The 12,247-nt window shown below is 26.2% G+C and overlaps 1 protein-coding gene across 3 annotated transcripts in view; it reads left to right on the top strand.

The window, feature by feature from the left end:
- The window catches only part of LOC111421024 (metabotropic glutamate receptor 4-like), a 129,792-nt gene that overhangs the window by 65,788 nt on the left and 51,757 nt on the right, over positions 1-12,247 (top strand). The gene's annotated exons all lie outside the window — the stretch shown is intronic.

The raw sequence follows: 12,247 nt of genomic DNA, 5'->3' as shown, positions 1-12,247 counted from the left end.
TTTGAGTTATGATTGAGTTAATTTTCGAAAATCAACAATTTTGATGTTTAATCGATTTAGAGCTTATAAATAAAAAATGGTAATAATTGGGTTCAATCTTGTTATGGATCTAGTCTGTATGGCCCATTACTAAGGTTTTATGTATAAAAAGTTTTTCTCCATCGTTTTTAGGTTTTGAGTTATGATTGAGTTAATTTTCGAAAATCAACAATTTTGATTTTAATCGATTTAGAGCTTATAAATAAAAAATGGTAATAATTGGGTTCAATCTTGTTATGGATCTAGTCTTTATGGCCCATTACTAAGTTTTTATGTATAAAAAGTTTTTCTCCATCGCTTTTAGTTTTTGAGTTATGATTGAGTTAATTTTCGAAAATCAACAATTTTGATGTTTAATCGATTTAGAGCTGATAAATAAAAAATGGTAATAATTGGGTTCAATCTTGTTATGGATCTAGTCTTTATGGCCCATTACTAAGGTTTTATGTATAAAAAGTATTTCCCCATCGCTTTTAGTTTTTGAGTTATGATTGAGTTAATTTTCTAAAATCAACAATTTTGATGTTTAATCGATATAGAGCTTATAAATAAAAAATGATAATAATTGGGTTCAATCTTGTTATGGATCTAGTCTTTATCGCCCATTACTAAAGTTTTATGTATAAAAAGTTTTTCTCCATCGCGTTTAGTTTTTGAGTTATAATTGAGTTAATTTTCGAAAATCAACAATTTTGATATTTAACCGATTTAGAGCTTATAAATAAAAAATAGTAATAATTGAGTTCAATCTTGTTATGGATCTAGTCTTTATGGCCTATTACTAAGGTTTTATGTATAAAAAGTTTTTCTCCATCGCTTTTAGTTTATGAGTTATGATTGAGTTAATTTTCGAAACTCAACAATTTTGATGTTTAATCGATTTAGAGCTTATAAATAAAAAATGGTAATAATTGAGTTCAATCTTTTTATGGATCTAGTCTTTATGGCCCATTACTAAGTTTTTATGTATAAAAAGTTTTTCTCCATCGCTTTTAGTTTTTGAGTTATGATTGAGTTAATTTTCGAAAATCAACAATTTTGATGTTTAATCGATTTAGAGCTTATAAATAAAAAATGGTAATTATTGGGTTCAATCTTGTTATGGATCTAGTCTTTATGGCCCATTACTAAGGTTTTATGTATAAAAAGTTTTTCTCCATCGCTTTTAATTTTTGAGTTATGATTGAGTTAATTTTCGAAAATCAACAATTTTGATGTTCAATCGATTTAGAGCTTATAAATAAAAAATGGTAATAATTGAGTTCAATCTTGTTATGGATCTAGTCTTTATGGCCCATTACTAAGGTTTTATGTATAAAAAGTTTTTCTCCATCGCTTTTAGTTTTTGAGTTATGATTGAGTTAATTTTCGAAAATCAACAATTTTGACGTTTAATCGATTTAGAGCAGTGGTGTCCACTAATTTTTGATCAAAATCGACTTTTTATATAAATGTCGACTCAAAACGCTGATCGACGTTATGGACACCACTGGTCTATATGATTTTGGATCAGTGTAATGTCTCCTCCCAGGTTTGGGGATGAAGGCTACTTTTACTTCTCTCCAGGATAAGGGGACATAGCGGAATGCTAAGCAACCTTTGTATATTTTTAGTAGGTGTGGTAGTAATTCCGCCATACACCACTGTATGTAGAATACATGCAGAATACGATTAGGACCGGCAGATTTAAATGGTGAGAAGGACTGTATGGCCCAGCCAACTCTGGTTTCAGTCACCACAAGATTAACTAGCCTTCAGTCCTCTACCTTTTGATTCCATACAGGTTCTTCTTCCCATATCCGGTTGTTGGTAAAGGAACACTTTTGCTAGCCCTACAGCCGACGGTGTGTCCTCAATATCTTCTCAGAATTTTTGCCAAGCTAATCTCTTCCTCTATCTTAAAGCTTTTTATAATTGGACTGGTGTAGTTTATAAACTTTCCAGTCTTCTTCTTTTCTCTTTTCTACTTTCCGGCCTCTTTTTAAATATTATTGGTAGTGTGTTTTGATGCTGTCGAAGACCATTGGAATTCCACAGCATTATTTTTAATTGCTGCTTTTAGACATTTTGATTTCTTTCTTATTTTTTATTACGATAATAGAAATGTTTTTTGATTTAGTTTGAATTTATCCAGTAGTATTGGTCAGTTTTAGCTAGCTGATTAAAAATGTTCTGCATTATACAAAAAAGTATCGATGCAAAACTCTGAAGCAATATTCACGCAAACAAAACGAGAGCATATTAATCACGAATACGGCCTGAAAAGTGGATCGGTTCACTTTTAATATACCCGCACGAGGGGTCGAGCGGAAAGTATAAAATAAAACAACGCTGAATGTCGAGAGAGCATATTAAAACGCAGATCACGGATTAAATAAATTTTTTAACGTCCCATACTTTTTAATAAACCCACCATTCAATTTAACCCTTTAAAACATGTAGCGAATAAAACCTAAATAACGTTTAATAGCATCAAAAATTAACAATTCAAATATGGTTGAAGAGATTTTCCGGACATTTCCCAAGTTAACTGTCAAATAAACCATTTATAGAGGTGCAGTTGCGAATTAACAATTCTTCGCGGGAGAAACGAAGTTAATTATTCTCGAAGTGATTCCCCTACTTGAATATGCAATGCCATTGAAGGAAAATTGTCGGGGAAATTCTCGACGCCGGTCAATTCGCAATTTCACAGAGGAAGTCGATTAGCCGTAACGCCGAAATTGTTTTCACGCGGGCAACTTCGATAACTTCTCGTTCTCGTCGGTGTTGCATAAAACACACGGATCGAAAAACTTTTTCCTCGGAACCATCCCCCTCGTTGTCGACGTCGACGTTCCAAATGGCCCTCTTTTCTCCTATGTACTGAACAATGCTCCACCTGTTTTTCCATATTAGCTGCTCGTAAAATTATGACGAAACTTGATGCATTGCCAACAAGGGAAAAAAGGAGAAAAGGTAGACTTGAAGAAAAATTGCAAGAAAAGTTTTTTGTAATAATAATCATAATATCTTTATTGTGTTTCTAAGAATAAACAATTTTCAAATTGCAAATCAAAAAAGGCTTTTTTTCAGAACTGTATTTGATAAACGAATGAACTCATTTTGAGGTTAATGAAAAGTTTAAAAAATCGTACAATCTGTGTCTGTTGGAATTAATTGGTGATTAATATCGCAAATTGAAGTTAAAATCACCTATTTTATGGTAATTTATAAAAATATTGTAGTTAATAATCAATTTTTTTTTAAAAATAGCTTTAAAATAACTTGTTCATTTTTGATACTTTGAGGTTAACTTAAATAAGAAGAAATCTCAATTTTTTGCTTTATAACCTAATCAATTATGATATATAGCACGATAGAGGACGTTTTTATCTTTAGTTTGGTGCAAAAATAACACCTTAATCCTTAAAAATAAAGTTGATATGTATTTTGAGATTATCAATCATTTTGAGGTTAATGAAAAGTTTAAAAAATCGTATTTGTTGGAATTAATTGGTGATTAATATCGCAAATTGAAGCTAAAATCGCCTATTTTATGGAAGTTCATAAAAATATTGTAGTTAATAATCAATTTTTTTTGAAAAATAGCTTTAAAGTAACTTGTTCATTTTTGATACTTTGAGGTTAACTTAAATAAGAAGAAATCTCAATTATTTGCTTTAAAACCTAATCAATTATGATATATAGCACGATAGAGGACGTTTTTATCTTTAGTTTGGTGCAAAAATAACACCTTAATCCCCAAAAAGGAAGGTTGAAATGATTTCTTGAGATTATCAATCATTTTGAGGTTAATGAAAAGTTTAAAAAATCGTACAATCTGTGTCTGTTGGAATTAATTGGTGATTAATATCGCAAATTGAAGCTAAAATCGCCTATTTTATGGCAATTCATAAAAATATTGTAGTTAATAATCAAATTTTTTTGAAAAACAGCTTTAAAGTAACTTGTTCATTTTTGATACTTTGAGGTTAACTTAAATAAGAAGAAATCTCAATTTTTTGCTTTGTAACCTAATCAGTTATGATATATAGCACAATAAAGGACGTTTTTATCTTTAGTTTGGTGCAAAAATAACACCTTAATCCCCAAAAAGGAAGGTTGAAATGATTTCTTGAGATTATCAATCATTTTGAGGTTAATGAAATGTTTAAAAAATCATACAATCCGTATTTGTTGAAATTAATTGATGATTAATATCGCAAATTGAAGCTAAAATCGCCTATTTTATGGTATTTCATAAAAATATTGTAGTTAATAATCAAATTTTTTTGAAAAATAGCTTTAAAGTAACTTGTTCATTTTTGGTACTTTGAGGTTAACTTGAATAAGAAGAAATCTCAATTTTTTGCTTTATAACCTAATCAATTATGATAAATAGCACGATAGAGGACGTTTTTATCTTTAGTTTGGTGCAAAAATAACACCTTAATCCCTAAAAATAAAGTTGAAATGATTTTTTGAGATTATCAATCATTTTGAGGTTAATGAAAAGTTTAAAAAATCGTACAATCTGTATTTATTGGAATTAATTGGTGATTAATATCGCAAATTGAAGCTAAAATCGCCTATTTTATGGCAATTCATAAAAATATTGTAGTTAATAATCAAATTTTTTTGAAAAACAGCTTTAAAGTAACTTGTTCATTTTTGATACTTTGAGGTTAACATAAATAAGAAGAAATCTCAATTTTTTGCTTTATAACCTAATCAATGATGATATATAGCACGATAGAGGACGTTTTTATCTTTAGTATGGTGCAAAAATAACAACTTAATCCTTAAAAATAAAGTTGATATGTATTTTGAGATTATCAATCATTTTGAGGTTAACGAAATGTTTAAAAAATCGTACAATATGTGTTTGTTGGAATTAATTGGTGATTAATATCGCAAATTGAAGCTAAAATCGCCTATTTTATGTTACTTCATAAAAATATTGTAGTTAATAATCAAATTTTTTTGAAAAATAGCTTTAAAGTAACTTGTTCATTTTTGATACTTTGAGGTTAACTTAAATAAGAAGAAATCACAATTTTTTGCTTTATAACCTAAGCAATTATGATATATAGCACGATAGAGGACGCTTTTATCTTTAGTTTGGTGCAAAAATAACACCTTAATTCCTAAAAATAAAGTTGAAATGATTTTTTGAGATTATCAATCATTTTGAGGTTAATGAAAAGTTTAAAAAATCGTACAATCAGTGTTTGTTGGAATTAATTGGTGATTAATATCGCATATTGAAGCTAAGATCGCCTATTTTATGTTACTTCATAAAAATATTGTAGTTAATAATCAAATTTTTTTGAAAAATAGCTTTAAAGTAACTTGTTCATTTTTGATACTTTGAGGTTAACTTAAATAAGAAGAAATCTCAATTTTTTGCTTTATAACCTAATCAATTATGATATATAGCACGATAGAGGACGTTTTTATCTTTAGTTTGGTGCAAAAATAACACTTTAATCCTTAAAAATAAAGTTGAAATGATTTGATTTGATGAAAAGTTTAAAAAATCGTATTTGTTGGCATTAATTGGTGATTAATATCGCAAATTGAAGCTAAAATCGCCTATTTTATGATAATTCATAAAAATATTGTAGTTAATAATCAATTCTTTTTGAAAAATAGCTTTAAAGTAACTTGTTCATTTTTGATACTTTGAGGTTAACTTAAATAAGAAGAAATCTCAATTTTTTGCTTTATAACCTAATCAATTATGATATATAGCACGATAGAGGACGTTTTTATCTTTAGTTTGGTGCAAAAATAACACCTTAATCCCTAAAAATAAAGTTGAAATGATTTTTTGAGATAATCAATCATTTTAAGGTTAATGAAAAGTTTAAAAAATCGTACAATCTGTGTGTGTTGGAATTAATTGGTGATTAATATCGCAAATTGAAGCTAAAATCGCCTATGTTATGGTAATTCATACAAACATTGTAGTTAATAATCAAATTTTTTTGAAAAATAGCTTTAAAGTAACTTGTCCATTTTTGATACTTTGAGGTTAACTTAAATAAGAAGAAATCTCAATTTTTTGCTTTATAACCTAATTAACTATGATATATAGCACGATAGAGGACGTTTTTATCTTTAGTTTGGTGCAAAAATAACACCTTAATCCCTAAAAATAGGGTTGAAATGATTTTTTGAGATTATCAACCATTTTGATGGTAATGAAAAGTTGAAAAAATCGTATAATATGTATTTGTTGGAATTAATTGGTGATGAGTATCTCAAATTGAAGCTAAAATCGCCTATTTTATGGCAATTCATAAAAATATTGTAGTTAATAATCAATTTTTTTTGAAAAATAGCTTTAAAGTAACTTGTATTTTTGATACTTTGCGGTTAACTTGAATAAGAAGAAATCTCAATTTTTTGCTTTATAATCTAATCAATTATGATATATAGCACGATAGAGGACGTTTTTATGTTTAGTTTGGTGTAAAAATAACACCTTAATCCTTAAAAATAAAGTTAAAATGATTTTTTGAGGTTATTATTCATTTTGAGGTTAATGAAAAGTTAAAAAAATCGTATTTGTTGTAATTAATTGGTGATTAATATCGCAAATTGAAGCTAAAATCGCCTATTTTATGGTAATTCTTAAAAATGTCTTAGTTAATAATCAAATTTTTTTGAAAAATAGCTTTAAAGTAACTTGTTCATTTTTGATACTTTGAGGTTAACTTAAATAAGAAGAAATCTCAATTTTTTGCTTTATAACCTAATCAATGCTGATATATAGCACAATAGAGGACGTTTTTATCTTTAGTTTGGTGCAAAAATAACACCTTAATCCCTAAAAATAAAGTTGAAATGATTTTTTGAGACTATCTATCATTTTGAGGTTAATAAAAAGTTTAAAAAATTGTACAATCTGTATTTTTTGGAATTAATTGGTGATTAATATCGCAAATTGAAGCTAAAATCGTCTATTTTATGGTATTTCATAAAAATATTGTAGTTAATAATCAAATTTTTTGGAAAAATAGCTTTAAAGTAACTTGTCCATTTTTGATACTTTGAGGTTAACTTAAATAAGAAGAAATCTCAATTTTTTTCTTTATAAGCTAATCAATGCTGATATATAGCACAATAGAGGACGTTTTTATCTTTAGTTTGGTGCAAAAATAACACCTTAATCCCTAAAAATAAAGTTGAAGTGATTTTTTGAGATTATCTATCATTTTGAGGTTAATAAAAAGTTTAAAAAATCGTACAATCTGTATTTTTTGGAATTAATTGGTGATTAATATCGCAAATTGAAGCTAAAATCGCCTATTTTATGGTAATTCATAAAAATATTGTAGTTAATAATCAAATTTTTTGAAAAATAGCTTTAAAGTAACTTGTTCATTTTTGATACTTTGAGGTTAACTCAAATAAAAAGAAATCCCAATTTTTTGCTTTATAACCTAATCAATTATGATATATAACACAATAGAGGACGTTTTTATCTTTAGTTTGGTGCAAAAATTACACCTTAATTCCTAAAAATAAAGTTAAAATGATTTTTTGAGGTTACTAATCACTTTGAGGTTAATAAAAAGTTTAAAAAATCGTACAATCTGTGTTTGTTGGAATTAATTGGTGATTAATATCGCAAATTGAAACTAAAGTCGCCTATTTTATGGTAATTCATAAAAATATTGTAGTTAATAATCAAATTTTTTTAAAAAATAGCTTTAAGGTAACTTGTTCATTTTTGATACTTTGAGGTTAACTTGAATAAGAAGAAATCTCAATTTTTTGCTTTATAACCTAATCAATTATGATATATAGCACGATAGAGGACGTTTTTATCTTTAGTTTGGTGCAAAAATAACACCTTAATTCCTAAAAATAAAGTTGATATGATTTTTTGAGATTATCAATCATTTTGAAGTTAATGAAAAGTTTAAAAAACCGTATTTGTTGGAATTAATTGGTGATTAATATCGCAAATTGAAGCTAAAATCGCCTATTTTATGATAATTCATAAAAATATTGTAGTCAATAATCAAATTTTTTTGAAAAATAGCTTTAAAGTAACTTGTTCATTTTTGATACTTTGAGGTTAACATAAATAAGAAGAAATCTCAATTTTTTGCTTTATAACCTAATCAATTATGATATATAGCACAATAGAGGACGTTTTTATCTTTAGTTTGGTGCAAAAATAACACCTTAATTCCTAAAAATAAAGTTGAAATGATACTTTGAGATTATCAATCATTTTGAGGTTAATGAAAAGCTTAAAAAATCGTATTTGTTGGAATTAATTGGTGATTAATATCGCAAATTGAAGCTAAAATCGCCTATTTTATGGTAATTCATAAAAATATTGTAGTTAATAATCAAATTTTTTTGAAAAATAGCTTTAAAGTAACTTGTTCATTTTTGATACTTTGAGGTAAACTTAAATAAGAAGAAATCTCAATTTTTTGCTTTATAACCTAATCAATTATGATATATAGTACGATAGAGGACGTTTTTATCTTTAGTTTGGTGCAAAAATAACACCTTAATCCCCAAAAAGTAAGGTTGAAATGATTTCTTGAGATTATCAATCATTTTGAGGTTAATGAAAAGTTTAAAAAATCGTACAATATGTGTCTGTTGGAATTAATTGGTGATTAATATCGCAAATTGAAGTTAAAATCACCTATTTTATGGTAATTCATAAAAATATTGTAGTTAATAATCAATTTTTTTTTTTTAATAGCTTTAAAATAACTTGTTCATTTTTGATACTTTGAGGTTAACTTAAATAAGAAGAAATCTCAATTTTTTGCTTTATAACCTAATCAATTATGATATATAGCACGATAGAGGACGTTTTTACCTTTAGTTTGGTGCAAAAATAACACCTTAATCCTTAAAAATAAAGTTGATATGTATTTTGAGATTATCAATCATTTTGAGGTTAATGAAAAGTTTAAAAAATCGTATTTGTTGGAATTAATTGGTGATTAATATCGCAAATTGAAGCTAAAATCGCCTATTTTATGGTAATTCATAAAAATATTGTAGTCAATAATCAAATTTTTTTGAAAAATAGCTTTATAGTAACTTGTTCATTTTTGATACTTTGAGGTTATCTTAAATAAGAAGAAATCTCAATTTTTTGCTTTATAACCTAATCAATTATGATATATAGCACGATAGAGGACGTTTTTATCTTTAGTTTGGTGCAAAAATAACACCTTAATTCCCAAAAATAAAGTCGAAATGATTTTTTGAGATTATCAATCATTTTGAGGTTAACGAAAAGTTTAAAAAATCGTACAATCTGTGTTTGTTGGAATTAATCGGTGATTAATATCGCAAATTGAAGCTAAAATCGCCTATTTTATGGAAATTCATAAAAATATTGTAGTTAATAATCAAATTTTTTTGAAAAATAGCTTTAAAGTAACTTGTCCATTTTTGATACTTTGAGGTTATCTTAAATAAGAAGAAATCTCAATTTTTTGCTTTATAACCTAATCAGTTATGATATATAGCATAATAGAGATCGTTTTTATCTTTAATTTGGTGCAAAAATAACACCTTAATTCCTAAAAATAAAGTTGAAATGATTTTTTGAGATTATCTATCATTTTGAGGTTAATGAAAAGTTTAAAAAATCGTACAATTTGTGTTTGTTGGAATTAATTGGTGATTAATATCGCAAATTGAAACTAAAATCGCCTATTTTATGGTAATTCATAAAAATATTGTAGTTAATAATCAAATTTTTTTGAAAAATAGCTTTAAAGTAACTTGTCCATTTTTGATGCTTTGAGGTTAACTTGAATAAGAAGAAATCTCAATTTTTTGCTTTATAACCTAATCAGTTATGATATATAGTACGATAGAGGACGTTTTTATCTTTAGTTTGGTGCAAAAATAACACCTTAATCCCCAAAAAGTAAGGTTGAAATGATTTCTTGAGATTATCAATCATTTTGAGGTTAATGAAAAGTTTAAAAAATCGTATTTGTTGGAATTAATTGGTGATTAATATCGCAAATTGAAGCTAAGATCGCCTATTTTATGTTAATTCATAAAAATATTGTAGTTAATAATCAAATTTTTTTGAAAAATAGCTTTAAAGTAACTTGTCCATTTTTGATACTTTGAGGTTAACTTGAATAAGAAGAAATCTCAATTTTTTGCTTTATAACCTAATCAATTATGATAAATAGCACGATAGAGGACGTTTTTATCTTTAGTTTGGTACAAAAATAGCACCTTAATTCCTAAAAATAAAGTTGAAATGATTTTTTGAGATTATGAATCATTTTGAGGTTAACGAAATGTTTAAAAAATCACACAATCTGTATTTGTTGGAATTAATTGGTGATTAATATCGCAAATTGAAGCTAAAATCGCCTATTTTATGGTAATTCATAAAAATATTGTAGCTAATAATCAAATTTTGTTGAAAAATAGTTTTAAAGTAACTTGTTCATTTTTGATACTTTGAGGTTAACTTAAATAAGAAGAAATCTCAATTCTTTGCTTTATAACCTAATCAATTATGATATATAGCACAATAGAGGACGTTTTTATCTTTAGTTTGGTGCAAAAATAACACCTTAATTCCTAAAAATAAAGTTGATATGATTTTTTGAGATTATCAATCATTTTGAGGTTAATGAAAAGTTTAAAAAATCGTACAACCTGTATTTGTTGGAATTAACTGGTGATTAATATCGCAAATTGACGCTAAAATCGCTTATTTTATGGTAATTCATTAAAATATTGTAGTTAATAATCAAATTTTTTTGAAAAATAGCTTTAAAGTAACTTGTTCATTTTTGATACTTTGAAGTTAACTTAAATAAGAAGAAATCTCAATTTTTTGCTTTATAACCTAATCAATTATGATATATAGCACGATACAGGACGTTTTTATCTTTAGTTTGGTGCAAAAATAACACCTTAATTCCTAAAAATAAAGTTGAAATGATTTTTTGAGATTATCAATCATTTTGGGATTAACGAAAAGTTTAAAAAATCGTACAATCTGTATTTGTTGGAATTAATTGGTGATTAATATGGCAAATTGAAGCTAAAATCGCCTATTTTATGATAGTTCATAAAAATATTGTAGTTAATAATCAAATTTTTTTGAAAAATAGCTTTAAAATAACTTGTTCATTTTTGATACTTTGAGGTTAACTTAAATAAGAAGAAATCTCAATTTTTTGCTTTATAACCTAATCAATTATGATATATAGCACGATAGAGGACGTTTTTATCTTTAGTTTGGTGCAAAAATAACACCTTAATTCCTAAAAATAAAGTTGAAATGATATTTTGAGATTATCAATCATTTTGAGGTTAACGAAAAGTTTAAAAAATCACACAATCTGTATTTGTTGGAATTAATTGGTGATTAATATCGCAAATTGAAGGTAAAATCGCCTATTTTATGGTAATTCATAAAAATATTGTAGTTAATAATCAAATTTTTTTTGAAAAATAGCTTTAAAGTAACTTGTTCATTTTTTGATACTTTGAGGTTAACTTAAATAGGAAGAAATCTCAATTTTTTGCTTTATAACCTAATCAATTATGATATATAGCACGATAGAGGACGTTTTTATCTTTAGTTTGGTGCAAAAATAACACCTTAATTCCTAAAAATAAAGTTGATATGATTTTTTGAGATTATCAATCATTTTGAGGTTAATGAAAAGTTTAAAAAACCGTATTTGTTGGAATTAATTGGTGATTAATATCGCAAATTGAAGCTAAAATCGCCTATTTTATGATAATTCATAAAAATATTGTAGTCAATAATCAAATTTTTTTGAAAAATAGCTTTAAAGTAACTTGTTCATTTTTGATACTTTGAGGTTAACATAAATAAGAAGAAATCTCAATTTTTTGCTTTATAACCTAATCAATTATGATATATAGCACAATAGAGGACGTTTTTATCTTTAGTTTGGTGCAAAAATAACACCTTAATTCCTAAAAATAAAGTTGAAATGATACTTTGAGATTATCAATCATTTTGAGGTTAATGAAAAGCTTAAAAAATCGTATTTGTTGGAATTAATTGGTGATTAATATCGCAAATTGAAGCTAAAATCGCCTATTTTATGGTAATTCATAAAAATATTGTAGTTAATAATCAAATTTTTTTGAAAAATAGCTTTAAAGTAACTTGTTCATTTTTGATACTTTGAGGTTAACTTAAATAAGAAGAAATCTC

The sequence above is a fragment of the Onthophagus taurus genome, chromosome 8, assembly GCF_036711975.1.
Source record: "Onthophagus taurus isolate NC chromosome 8, IU_Otau_3.0, whole genome shotgun sequence".
In the NCBI taxonomy this organism is placed as follows: Eukaryota; Metazoa; Arthropoda; class Insecta; order Coleoptera; family Scarabaeidae; genus Onthophagus; species Onthophagus taurus.
Note: the sequence above shows the minus strand (reverse complement) of the source record. Positions and strands in the feature narration are given on the sequence as shown.